At 38.8% G+C, this 14,009-nt stretch overlaps 1 pseudogene; it reads right to left on the bottom strand.

Annotated features, from left to right (window-relative positions):
- Positions 1 to 231: 231 nt before the first annotated feature.
- On the bottom strand, positions 232 to 1,050 carry LOC116468065 (small ribosomal subunit protein eS1-like; annotated as a pseudogene).
- Positions 1,051 to 14,009: the final 12,959 nt, after the last annotated feature.

Here is a 14,009-nt window from a genome sequence, read left to right on the forward strand (position 1 = left end):
TTTCAAGATCCATTCTCCAAGGTCAGGAGGTCAAGAAAAGTCTTTCCTTGCATGGTCTTGAATGTTTGTGTAATCCTCCAACTCACCTGTCTTGTAGCACTTTTTACTGGTATTTGATAGTACATTAGAATAACCAAAGTGCTGTTCATTTTTTATTAGAGCCGATTAACTGGAGATATTTTGTTTGTAATTTCCCTTTTTTATTATTATTTTTTTCACAAATAGCACTTTTTATTTGCCACTATTTGAAGTCTGAACTTTAAACAGATTCTTGGACTGGTGGTTCATATCCATCAGCTCGTTCGACTTTAGCACCTGTCTCGTCCCCAGTGGCTTTTCCAGAACTACTGCCTTCACCATGAAGCTCCATGAGCTTTCCCAGTTCAAACTTGGGCTTCTTCAGCGTTTTTACTTTTCTAAGGAAGACATCATAGAGAAGATAAATAGATTGGCAAGTCTTTTCTATGTCTTTTCCAATGCTGTCTGGAATCAATTTATTGACCACTTCTTTCAAGTCATTTGCCTGCACTTCTCGAGTCATGATTTCCATCATCTTCTTCCAGATTTGGCGGACCTGTTGTTGCTGAGCATAAGAGGTCTTCTGTATCTGATTGTTGCGTTTTTTAGTAAACCCAACACAGAACAGACGAAGCGAGTAACGATTGGTAGTCTTGACATCAACATGAGCTTCGATCATTGTCTGCCATTTTTTGACCATGGAACACATTTTGTCACGGGTAAGATCCATGCCGTGGAAGTTAGGCAGTTTTTGCCCTGAACATCTTCAGTAATCAGCTTGAATTTTCTAAATGCAACTTCATCATTCTGCAAATCAGCAAGACTCACTTCAAACACACGACCCTTGAGACCGTCAGATGCAATTTTGTCTTCTTGGGTCCTGGTGATGAGCATCTTTCCAATATCTCTTATATTGAACATAGTAGGTGCTTTCACATCAAACCAATCTTTCTTAAAAAATGGATCAACCACTTTCTTCTTGGCTCCCTTTTTGCTGCCTTTCATAAGGTGCTTGTTCTTGCCAACCACCATGGTGCTGGTCAGAAAGCCAAAAGGGCAGAAGTCTGTAATTTCCCTTTTTAATATGGGCAACCTGCCAGAAGCCTACAATTGTCGCTATCCACAGGCAATGCAGAGTTCTTTTTTTTTTTTTGAGACAGAGTCTTGCTCTGTTGCCCAGGCTGGAGTGCAGTGGCACGATCTCGGCTCACTACCAGCTCCGCCTCCCGAGTTCACGCCATTCTCCTGTCTCAGCCTCCTGAGTAGCTGGGACTACAGGTGCCCACCACCACTCCCGGCTAATTTTTATATTTTTAGTAGAGACGGAGTTTCACCGTGTTAACCAGGATGGTCTCGATCTCCTGACCTCGTGATCCGCCCGCCTCGGCCTCCCAAAGTGCTGGGATTACAGGCATGAGCCACCGTGCCCGGCCGGCAAAGCAGAGTTCTAACAGAATGACCTAAGGGTGCAATGCTAAAAGCCTTTATGTTTTCTACTTATGTGTGGCTAAAATTGTCACCTGTAGCAACTGTGTATCTTTATCTTATGTAACTTGCAGTAAGGTAGTTTTTATGGAAGTTTTCTTTTTAAAATACAAATATATCATCCTACACTCTAGTTAATGTCTGGGCTCATTAGTAGTCACTAAAAACTATTTCATTTGATGAGCAAAGAAAGAATCCTGAGAGTGAAGACAGATACATTTTGAGGAGAGCTAAAGGCAGAGGATGAGAAAAAACTTCACAGCATGAGAAGAGCCTGATGACAGCTGTTAGGGACTAAATGTGTCTTACCAAAATTCACATATTGAAACCCTAATCTTCAATGTGACTGTATTTGGAGATAGAGCTTTTAGGAAGGTAATTACAGTTAAATGAGGTCATAACAGTGGGGCCCTAATCCAATAGGACTGGTGTCCTTACAAGAAGAGGAAAGACACCAGAGTTCACCCATTCTCAGCCCTGACACCAGCCCTGAGTACATAAGTTCAGGGGAAAGGCCATGTGCAGACGCAGCAAGAAGGTGGCTATCAACAATACAGAAACGGAAGCTTCACTAACCCTGCAGCACCTTGATCTCGGATGTATAGCCTCCAAAAGTGTGGCCAAATAAACGTCTGTTGTTTAAGCCATCCAGTCTCTGTTATCTTATTATGGAAGCCCAAGCAGACAATGGAAACCCCTGAAAAAAACAGAAAATATCCCTCCCTACCTTCAGAGAAAAGGAAATGGAAAGACAGAGAGAAGCCAAAAAGTGAGGTGAACAATTTAGAAAAAAGAGGCCAAAATGCCTCAGTGTTGCCCGTTAGCTTAGTGCCAGCCCAATATCAGTGACAGATAAATCAATAGTCCTATCCTTGAGTTAAAAGGTACACTAGGTAAATCATAGATATTTTGAACCTTCTATATTTTAGATTAGTATGCTATTTCAAAATGAATTTAATAGTACTGATATAATAAAAAATTGCAAAGGTACTTGGTTTTTAATCCAAACATTTGGGCAAAATTCTAAAACTGTGGGCACCAAATTTGAAATGAAATTAATTATGAATGACACTTAGAACAACGTCACCCAATAAAGAGGTTCTGAAATATTATCTATATTTTGCAGCACTGTGGATTCACAGCTCGTCAGAGCTGGAGGCAAACTATGAGATTAGCTTAACACCCTCATTTCAAGCATTTATTTAACATTACTGAAAATCCTATGTTAAGAAAATTCTTATTATTATTAATTTAAGAGAGTTACTTAAGATCATTATTAAGATAACATTATAGTGCCTTTGGAGGGGTAGACTTTATTATTTTAAAATGATTGATGGAACTGCAGGTCATTGTCTTCAGTGAAACAACTGAGAAACAGAAAGTCAAATACCTTATGTACTCATATGTAGGTGGAAGCTAATAATGTGTACACATGGGTATGGGCTGAAATAGTCATTGGAGACTCAGAAGGTGGGACAGCGAAAGTAGGTTGAGGGATGGTAAATTACTTAATGGTTACAATACACACAACTGGTGTGATAGTTACACTATAACTCCCAAACTTCACCATTACACAACATATCCATGTAACAAACCTGCACTTGTACCCCTTGAGTTTATATAAATTTTAAAAATAATAAAACAAATCTAATCTATCAACTTCTCAAGTACAATCATTTTCTAACTTAAAGTAAGTTTTAGAATTATTAAAGCATCAGTTGAGTGAATAATATAGACAAATACAGAGATAGGCACAGATACAGATGTAGATATTCCAGGTAAAAAACTCTGCAAGCTCATTTGAGCTGGTTTCCATGCCCAAACTGTGAAAAAACGTTTCTTTACTTCTTCAGCACCCCCTTGAGCATACATCTCAAGAAGCCTCTGAGAACACCATGAGGAACAGCCCCTACATGTGCTGCGGTTATGTGACAGTTTAAACCTGTTTTCTCTTAAAGCTGACCTGTATTTGAAAAAATGTAATAGCTCATCCCTGAGAATTTTCTTTTCCAGGGAAATAAAAACAATTCTACTCCAGGACTGCTTTGTTTCATTTTCATATTTGGTTTCTAATGAAGAAAAAGGTTAGCAGCATTTATATTAAATGCTGTTGAATTAATAGATTCCTGACTCCATTGACTAATATAAATCAACAGAACTGACTAAAGTCATTATAGCCTGAAAGGTTTGTAAATACATACTTTTGAATTAATTTTTTGTTATTTACTCTCATGTTCCAAGGCAAGTTAAAGAAGCCTATATGTGTCTATTCATTATCCATATTTGCAAATAAGTCTAGGTGCTACAGGAATAATATTTGGAATCATATCAAAATTATTTGTCCTCTGTCTAGCCAAGGTCACACATGGCTGAAAGGAGAATCAGGATCTTTTGGGCAAGAATACACATAAAAGGGGTCAGTTACAGCTTTTGACTTACAACTTGGTACCTTGAGACACAAAGTCATGCTACAACCTTGAAAAGGAGACTTTGTGGAAAGGAAAAAGAGGGTTTATAAACAACAAAACTTCTTTTTATAGATCAAGAATCAAGATTAGTGAGTGAGCCAGAAGCCTTATTTCCCACTGGCTCTGTCTCATGAGGCCCTGTCATGGGGCGCCAGCACGGGAGTCACTTGTGGTAGCGTGGAAAGGGAAGTGTAGCATCTTTAGGCAGGGAGGGACCTTGAGACTGCACTCTCCAGTTCTTCACGGCCTGTGAACGGTGCAGAAGGGATAGTGAATTTCCCAAGTGTCCCCCAAACCATGTGAAACTCAGGAGAAAGGTGAAGGCTGTGTTCTTGAGGGGTGTGTTGAGAACTGAGAAGGGTCTGCGATGTTACCCTACTTGCCAGCTAATAAGTTAGACTGCCACTGTTTCCTAGATCCTGGAAGAAATCATCAGACCCCTGGGACAGAGATGAAGGTCAGGTTGATGAGTCAGAGTAACCACCATGGTCTGGCTATCAGTACTTCTCATGCTGCTTCTGCAAGCCCCAGTCCCACAGGGAAACAGAAAGAAGACTGAATGACAGCTGCTCAAAGGTTAAGGAACCCAGCTCTTTCATATGGACAGTAAACATCCCTGCTCTGTGCTCCAAAGAAGACAGTATCTCTACCTCCTGAGACTGTTGAGATCCTCGAAATGATAGTCCAGAACAAAGAACTCTCCATTCATTGCTCACAAAACATGCAGAAATATCAGATAGCCATGGGAAATTGTCTCCCAACAGGGGAAAGTGAGCCACTAGCTGGGTAATGTAGTGAAGGAAAATCAGACAAGAAATCAGCTGGGAGTCCCAGCTGAGAACAAAGGAGGGAGCCTGGTTTAAAACCCTGGAGCAGTCACCATGCACTGCCCATGCCCTGAGAACAGAGCACAAGACACAGCAGTGAGGTCAGAGGCCTCTGTACAGAGACAGCGGGATAAGACAGCTCCACTGGAGTTAAGCACTATTCCCATGAACGCCAGGGGGATATCTGGGATCTCCCAGCACCCGATCCCTTCTTAACAAAGAAGAGGGAAGAGAGAGGCCTACAAGAGAGGGAAGAAACCTGGCAGAGAATTAAACCCTGAATTGTCTATTTACTCAAATAATACTGAATTAATCTGAAAGAAATTGTCTTAAGTGGAAAAAGAACTGGGTTATCGTTCTTTAATTGGCATGTTTAATTCTACTGCTGGACAGCCTCAGTCCAGCTTCAGTATAAATGGAGACTCCTGAACAAGATGAGATCAGTTATAGGTAGACAGTAACTATTTTTTGCCTGACTGTAGTGTGTAAGTTTTAACCGAACACTTATGTGTTAAGTTTGTACTTCATTATTTAGTATGCCACGATGACAGGATACATTTATCCCATCACTAAGTTTTTAAAGGGTGTGTTTAAATATACAAAAATATTACTTTATAGAGCATATTTATGAAATCCAAACATTGTAGATAAAAAAAACAACAATAAGAACAAAAAGTAGGCCTTTGAATAGTTTAGTTGAATTCACACATGATTCCACAAATCAACTAAGGGAAGTTAGAAATTTTTTCAGCTACAACCATAACCTTTTAAAGTTAATGTCACAGAACACAAACATGTCCTTTCATAAAACCTGCCTGAAAGACACTGTCATGGCATAATCATAGCGTGGCAGACTATTAATCTGATCACATTTTCTAGTCTTCTCCACAAAGTCCAATTTCCCATTGTTTAATAGTCAATGGCTCTTCTCTGACCTTTCTATAACATATTCCATTTCCTTAGTTTAAGCCAGCACCTCAGACACTACTGTGAGAGGGCAATTTTCAAGAATTATGTTGGGGTTTCTATATGCAGCCTTCATATTAATGTATACTGGTGTCAACTGGTATAATATAAAGAATCCTGGCATAGAAATTCAAAGGCCTGGGACCAAATTCTGCTTCTATTCACTTGCTGGCTTCGTGATTTTAAATAAGTGACAACATCCATGCCCCTCATCTTTCTCACCTTTAAAACTGAGAAGATAATTTATCACTAAAACCAATCAATTAGTTACAATTATTGAAATGCATAGCATAATCCACGTAAAATTAGTATCTTGTACAAAGATACATTTATACCCTAAATTCTCTGTGAAAGAAAATTAAACTGTTATTCAGGGCCAAAATTGACTAGAGGAATTGTACTTCCTATGTAAGCACATTATTTCTCTCTAGGACAAGTGGCTCTTTATTTAAGCAAAACTATTAATGGTAATTTTAGATTTGAAAAGGAAATGTAAAAATGATAATCTGCAAGGGAAAAAATGAAATAAAGAGAAATAAATTTGTACAATACACTACATTAAAAGGAATTTGGAGGTTCTCCAACAGCTTAAGAGAGAGACACAGGGAATTCGAGGACCTGCAGAGAAAAGAAGGAGGAGCCCAGCAAGATGGGCAGGAGCCAGGGCTCTACACGGTGAGATGTTCAGGGAAAAGGGCCAAGTGACTTTAGTAAGCGAGTTATGTTACTTATTTTATTTTATTTTTTGAGACAGAGTCTCACTCTGTTGCCCAGGCCGGAGTGCAGTGCAAGCGATCTGCCTGGCTCAGCCTCCCAAAGTGCTGGGATTATAGGCATGAGCCACCATGCCCGGCCCTGTTCTTCATTTTATTTTATTTATTTATTTATCTATTTATTTATTTATTTATTTATTTTGAGATGGAGTCTCACTCTGTTGCCCAGGCTGGAGTGCAGTAGTGTGATCTCAGCTCACTGCAAACTCCGCCTCCCGAGTTCAAATGAATCCCCTGCCTCAGCCTCTCGAGTAGCTGGGATCAAAGGGGTGCGCCACCACGCCTGGCCAATTTTTGTATTTTTAGTAGAGAGAGGGTTTCACCATGTTGGGCAGGCTGGTCTCAAACTCCTGACCTCAGGTGATCCATCCATCTCGGCCTCCCAAAGTGCTGGGATTACAGGCAGGAACCACCACACCTGGCCCAGTTCTGTTTTTCAATTTTAACTCACTTGTTGCATAATGCTGTGTAATACATCACCCATCTAAGCCCTAAATTTTATTAAAATCCATTACAGACTCTCAGCATGCATGTGGTCATTTGGATGATGAAAGAATCTGGATGTCGGTCAATGGTGGACAGCACTAAAGGGAAAATACCTGCAATAGACAAGACCTCAGGCAAAGGGAAGACACGGCTGGAAGCAGTGAGGAGAAGTATCACTTCCAGAGCCCCCACGACTTTTGGAAGAGACTCGGGTTTCTGCTTTTTGTAGGGTGAGAGTTAAATCGTTTTATTTAAATCAAAAAGGCAAAATGACTTGGAATAGCCTGACAGTTAACACCTGGTTTTCCTCACTATTAGCACAAAACAGCATAGAAATACCTAAAAGGCAGGAAAAAATAATATACAAACAGCCACATACTTTACAATCGTTTCTAAACCATAGCTTCCTCCCAGCTCATATGTTTAAAAGTTGATTTTTATAAATGTCCAAATTTTACATAATTTGTATTAAATAATTTCATAAAACGACTCATTTCACCCAAATTTGGAAGTTGTTGACTTTAAGGCATTAGAACATTATCTTTTTTTTTTTTATTTTTTCCATGGAAAATGCTGAAGCCTAGAAATATGATGTAATTAATTAATTTCATTCTTTGTCTATTTTTTTTTCATTTTATTTTGCAGAGTAATCACTTGCTGAGAGTCAGTAATAAAGGTGTGCCACCAGGGCACAGGATTCATTCAATGCCTATGGGAGGATGGGCAGCTGAGAAAGAGTTCCGATGACCATGTTTGATGAGTTTTGGGGTTATTTTTCTTCTGACTGTTGCCATAGTAACTAAGGAAGATGAAGTGAAGGAATCACTGATGCTTCCTTGCAAAGCATTTCTTTTCCTTTTCCTTTCTTTTCTTTTTTTTTTTTTTTCTGAGACGGAGTCTCGCTCTGTCGCCCAGGCTGGAGTGCAGTGGCGCGATCTCGGCTCACTGCAAGCTCCACCTCCCGGGTTCACGCCGTTCTCCTGCTTCAGCCTCTGGAGAAGCTGGCACCACAGGCGCCCACCACCACGCCCAGCTAATTTTTTTGTATTTTTAATAGAGACGGGGTTTCACCGCTTAGCCAGGATGGTCTCGATCCCCTGACCTCGTGATCTGCTCGCCTCTGCCTCCCAAAGTGCTGGGATTACAGGCGTGGGCCACCACGCCCAGCTGCATTTCTTAAACTTTCTGTTGGTAACAACATATTCCCAAGCTTACCTTCAGAAATGTTTTTAAACGTTCCTTATTTCAGGGTTGAGATTTTATGGTTTCTATCTCTTCATATTTCTATTAACATATCGTTTATAAGAAGGAAAACTGATCTTATTATCCCAGGAACTTAATAGATTAAAAAGTTCCAAAAAAGAAGGAAGGAATGCAATATAATTTACAAAACTAAAAAAATTAATAAGAAGGGGCAGGGAGGAGAAGGAAAAGGATACATTCCAAAATGTATCACTTACAGCCCAATAGGGCAAGCCCTCTTTATTTTATATAATCAAAGCATCAGTACTTCTCACTCTACTGAACCAAAAGCAAGGTTAGATCAATTATAGACAGTAAAGATGTATACTTTTCCACACATATCTAAGTGTTTTTATAGTAATTTAACCCTGCTACTATGTTCACTGCCAATTTTACATTGATTCATTGGCCTCCAAAATCCCACCTTGGCTTTTCTCCTTACATCACTGCATAAGAATAATAATAGTTGATACATTTAATAGGATGCAATATGTGTCAGTATTCATTCTAAGTGATTTTACATATATTAGCTTATCGAATCCTTGCAACAACCAGGAAAGAATTCTAGAATATCAAATACCTATTAAATACATATCAGACTAGAAATTAAACTTTTACCTTGAAGATAAATTTAAGCTGAGCAAGACCAACCTTGCAAGTGATATTGTATCATGTTTTACAGATGAGGAAACTAAAGCAATGGGGTTGACTTGCCAAAGTGTTTAACCAAGGTAACACTGGGCACCATAAGAAACTGATTCCAAAAGGCATGAAGGCTCAAACAATAGAAGTTTCTTTGTTGTTCACATAAAGCCAAAGTAGGTGTTTTGATTGGTTGGCAGCTCTCTTCTAAGAACTGACATAGAGGCCAGACTCATTCCATCTGGTGGTTATGACATCTTCAACACATGGCTTTCAAGGTTGCAGTGTATATGGATTTCCTATTACTATTGTGACAAACTACCACTGACTCTGTGGCTTAAAACATCACTGATATATTATCTCACAAATCTGTAGATCAGACACTAGACACAAGTTTCCCTGGGCAATGATTAAGATGTTGGCAGGGCTGCATTCCTTTTTAGAGGCTCGATGGAAGAAGCCGTTTCTTTGCCTTTTGTATCCTTGAAAGGACATCCGCTTTCCTTGGTTCATGTGCCTCTTACATCTTAAAGCTAGAAACATCAGGTCAAGTCCTTCTCATGCTGCCATCTCTATAGTTCTTTCTTCTGCCATTCTTTCCACTTTTAAGGGCCTTTTGATCACACTGGGCCTACTCAGACAATCAGGATAATCTCCCTATTTTAGCAAACTTAATTTCATCTACAACCTGAATTCCCCTAAGCCATGTAACCTAGAATATTCACAGGTTCTGGGGATTAGGACATGGATGTCTTTGGCAGGCTCATTATTCTGCCTGCCATATAGTGCTTGCCTTTGTAAACAGGCATATGGGGAAAGAGCATGGGGAGTCAGATATGGAAGGTTTTTATGAGCCAGTTCTGGACGTGGCGCACATCAGCCCTTCATATGCTGTTGTCTGGAACTCAATTATTTGGTTACATTTATGTAGTCTGCATGCCTGCCAAAGAAGAAGAGGAAATGGGTTTGGGGAACAGCCAGACGGTCAAGAAGTGGCAGAGCCAGGGTTTGAGTCCTGGCAGTCTGGCGCCAGAATTCCAACTCTTGATGACAGAGCTACACAGTCTTCCATCGTACTCACTTTGTTCCTCTTTTTCTTTCAAATCTAGAATAGCCTTCTTAAATACACACAATTTTTATCCAGTAATTACACCATTCTCAAATGTTTTCCAAGTCAGAAAAACATAAATGATTGCACATGCTTGTCATTCCAATTCACTCACTCTATGTTGGTACATTCTTAATAGAAGCATCATTGCTCAGTTCCTGAACCTCATTCTTATGCAGGCCATATCACCTCTTTTTCAACTCCAAGAAATGTACTCATATCTTCTCTATTTCAAGCCAAGAACAATGTCTTCTTGATGCTTCTTTCACAGTACCTACCTTGATGCCTATTTTCCATTTACTGTAAACTTACTGGTTTTTAATTAATTACCTAAAAATCACAATGTTTATTGCAGCAGTATTCACAATAGCCAAGATATGGAAGTAACCTAAGTGTCCATCAGGAAGTGAATGGATAAAAAAAAATGTGGTATATATTAACAGTGGAATATTATTCAGCCATAAAACAGAATGAAATTCTAGCATTTACAGCAATATGGATGGAACTGGAGGACATTATGTTAAGTGAAATAAGCTGGTCACAGAAAGACAAATATTGAATGTTTTAATTCATATGTGGGAGCTGAAGAAGTGGCTCTCATGAAGGTAGAGAGTAGAATGATGGTTACCAGAGGCTGGGAAGGGAAGGAGAGAGGCGACGATGAAGAGAGGATGGTTAATGGGTACAAAAATAGTTAGATAGAAGGAATTAAGTTCTGGTGTTTCACAGCATGGTAAGGTGACAAATAATTAGCAATAGTTTATTGTATATTTCAAAATAGCTAGAAGACAATATTTGGAATGCTGTCAACACAAAGAAATAATAAATGTTTGAGGGGCTGGCTAACCTAATTATCCTGATTTAATCATTACACATTGTATGCTCATATCAAAATATCACATTTACCTTATAAATATATACAATTATTATGTATCAATTTTAAAATGACAGTAAATAGGTATATGTACACACACATACACCCATGCAAGTAGAGTTTTGTTATTCATGGTAGTTATGTTCTGTAGAGTCACTACAAACACTGCATGAGTGAATAGTAAACCATTGCTTCTAGGGAAATATAGGTTTAAGTTCCTTCACCCTCTCCTCACAACATTTTCATCCACCAATTAAAATGTAAGTTTGGTTTATTTGTGTTTCTTTTAAAGATACCATATTTAATATATGTTGATTCATTAACATTGAACTCATGGCCAACAGCACTATCACTTACACCTGAATGAAGCTTATTTAATACACGTATTTTCTCCGTCAGGCACATCACAGCCATCTTACACTTAGAAACACTAAACAGCACTTTAGCACTATGATCGGGGACTGTTTTAAACAGAAAATCCACTGGCAAAAAGAATAAAAATGCAAAAAGTATGGTATTAAATAGACCACAAAAAAAATCACTCATTTAGAGTATGAGAGCTGAAACAAGAAGGCAGGTGTCACCTTGGTCACCCTCAGCTGAAAGTGTGCATGTTGGGCAACTCAAATTTTTCACAACCCTATGGTCTGTCAGGGAATGGCTAAGAAAGTGTCTTGAGTGTTAATTTGTGGGTTACAAGTAAATTTTAGCAAGTAGGTAAATTTGCAAATTCAGAATCTGTGAATAATGGGGATTGACTCTAAGTATGTATATATGTGTGTATGTGTGTATATGTATATGTGTATATATATGTATACACACATATACATATATGTTTACATGGAAGGTCAGAGAGTTTAAGGTTCCATATACTTCACATGCACTTATTAAAAGTTATGAAAAGGGCCAGGTGCAATGGCTTACGCCTATAATCTCAGCACTTTGGGAGGCCGAGGTGGGAGGATCGCTTGAGCTCAGGAGTTCAAGACCAGCATGGGCAATATGGTGAAACGCCACCTCTACTAAAATACAAGAAATTAGCCAGGCACAGTGGCACACACCTGTAGTCTCAGCTACTTGGGAGGCTGATGCAGCAGAATAGCTTGAACCTGAAAGACGGAGGTTGCAGTTAGCTGAGATCATGCCACTGCACTTCCAGGGACACGTTGTCAAGAACCTGTCATTAATAAAACAAAGTAATGATGATATTTAAGTCTTTGAGATCTACCAGATAACTTATCTTACAAACTTACTTTTCCAAGAAAGCAGGAAATTAAACTGTTCAAAGATTGATCCATAGAAATGTAGCATTTTGGCTCTCTTGAATTAGGCTTTGAAAAAAAAAAAAAGCAAAAACTTGAGAACTAGAGGAAGAGCTCCATTATGGCATTATTTTATTTTATATTCAAAAACTTGGCTAGGATTCACCAGCTGAAGCTTGAGCTAATTTCTTGTCTTATAAGGGCAAATGGAGCTTTTAGCTCAAGAGAAATAAATGGGAAATTCTGCCCTTCGGTAAATGAGGACAGGCAAACCCTCCATCAATATACCTGGTAAGTAGTAGACTGGGTTTATGAATACAGCGCATTTTCATACAAATACTTGATTAGCAGAGTGAAGACAGGGTACATTTTGATCCTGAGATAGTAGAAAAGCCAGTTGAGGTTGGGTGTACTATGTTCTAGCTGTGTTTTTCTCTTAAGTAACAGTTTTTAAATTGAGCAAGCCATTATCACAGTGACCACAGACTTAATCTCTGGGAAGGAATGTGACTGACAGCATTCTCCCACCAGACCTTGGAGAGGCGATTCACAGCCTTGTAGGGTCTTGCCTTCTCTGGGATATTTTCTTTCCCTCTGAGCTTTTTCTACGTAGTAGGAAAAGGAAAATGGTTGTAACGGCAACACCTACACACTGACAGTTTCGTTAGAGGACATGTGTCCCGACTTGTGAACAAGCAAAGGTTTTTTCCTCTGATGAGCTTCCCACTGGTGCTAGTTGATTGATGGTAGAATTTCCACAGCATAGCATCAATGATTTCACCACCTTTGCACCTGTGCCAGCTCCGGGCTTCTCTTTCTCCTAGGCTCACTGCCCAGGATGTAATGAGAAGAGTCTGGTGCCAATGGGGAGCAGGACATCTCTTCTTCCCCAAACAGAGCCATGAGAAGAAAGCTGTGTACACCCAGTCAAGCCCTCTTCCTCCAACCTTGTAGATCTCATGGGTAACGCTAATAGTTTCCTAACAAACATTTTATAACTTAAAGATCAAAATCTTCACTGAAAACATTTATCATGAATACATTGATCATAACATTCAGGAAAAGGATATATTAGACCATCAACCCAAAAATGCTAAGAAAGTCCATTGTAGAGATTATGAAACTTGAGTTATTTTTTATATTTCTTCATTTTCATATCATTAGCGTTTCAGCTTATGGATTACTATACAGCATTTTTATATCCTATTCTAACTCATCCCAATGTATATAATAGTCTATGAGATTTAGATGACTATGAATTGTTTCTAATAAAGATTTTTATTTTTCCTGTTTTTCTCTGAAGTGTTTTTCAGAAGAGACCTATTATTAATAAGAACCATTACATGTGTCAGTAATAGTCAAAACCTCAAATAAGCATGGTCATACTTATTTTACATTTTTTCTCTCATACTGCCATGCCTATTTAACTACAGAATTCCATGTAATGGGATTTTAACTTTGCAAGTTCTATTTATTTCCTAGTTGCTGAGCTTGGGAGACCTAACTTAAGGACGCGACAAATTCTTTCCATCTAAATATCCAAAGAAATTTCTCAGAAAAAATCGGTACACTCACTGCCGGTGTCTAAATCCTTCATTGACCTGAAAATCTTGAAGGACTCAGAATTCTATGGTCATTGTTCTAAGAACTGTAGAGATCAGGGCTGTAAAAGCAATTCAGTTAGCTTCTCCTCAAGAAGATCTGGCAAATGTTTAACAAATAGTGTTTTTATTAGAAGTTCCAAACTAAAAATATATTTTTTGAGAAATGGATGTTGATATATGATGTAGCATTTGTATTACTACTAATAAACACTCAACTGACCGTGCACAGTCAATTCTTGCCTAATTTGCATACT

Source organism: Hylobates moloch, unplaced genomic scaffold (genome assembly GCF_009828535.3).
Source record: "Hylobates moloch isolate HMO894 unplaced genomic scaffold, HMol_V3 SCAFFOLD_5, whole genome shotgun sequence".
Lineage (NCBI taxonomy): Eukaryota > Metazoa > Chordata > Mammalia > Primates > Hylobatidae > Hylobates > Hylobates moloch.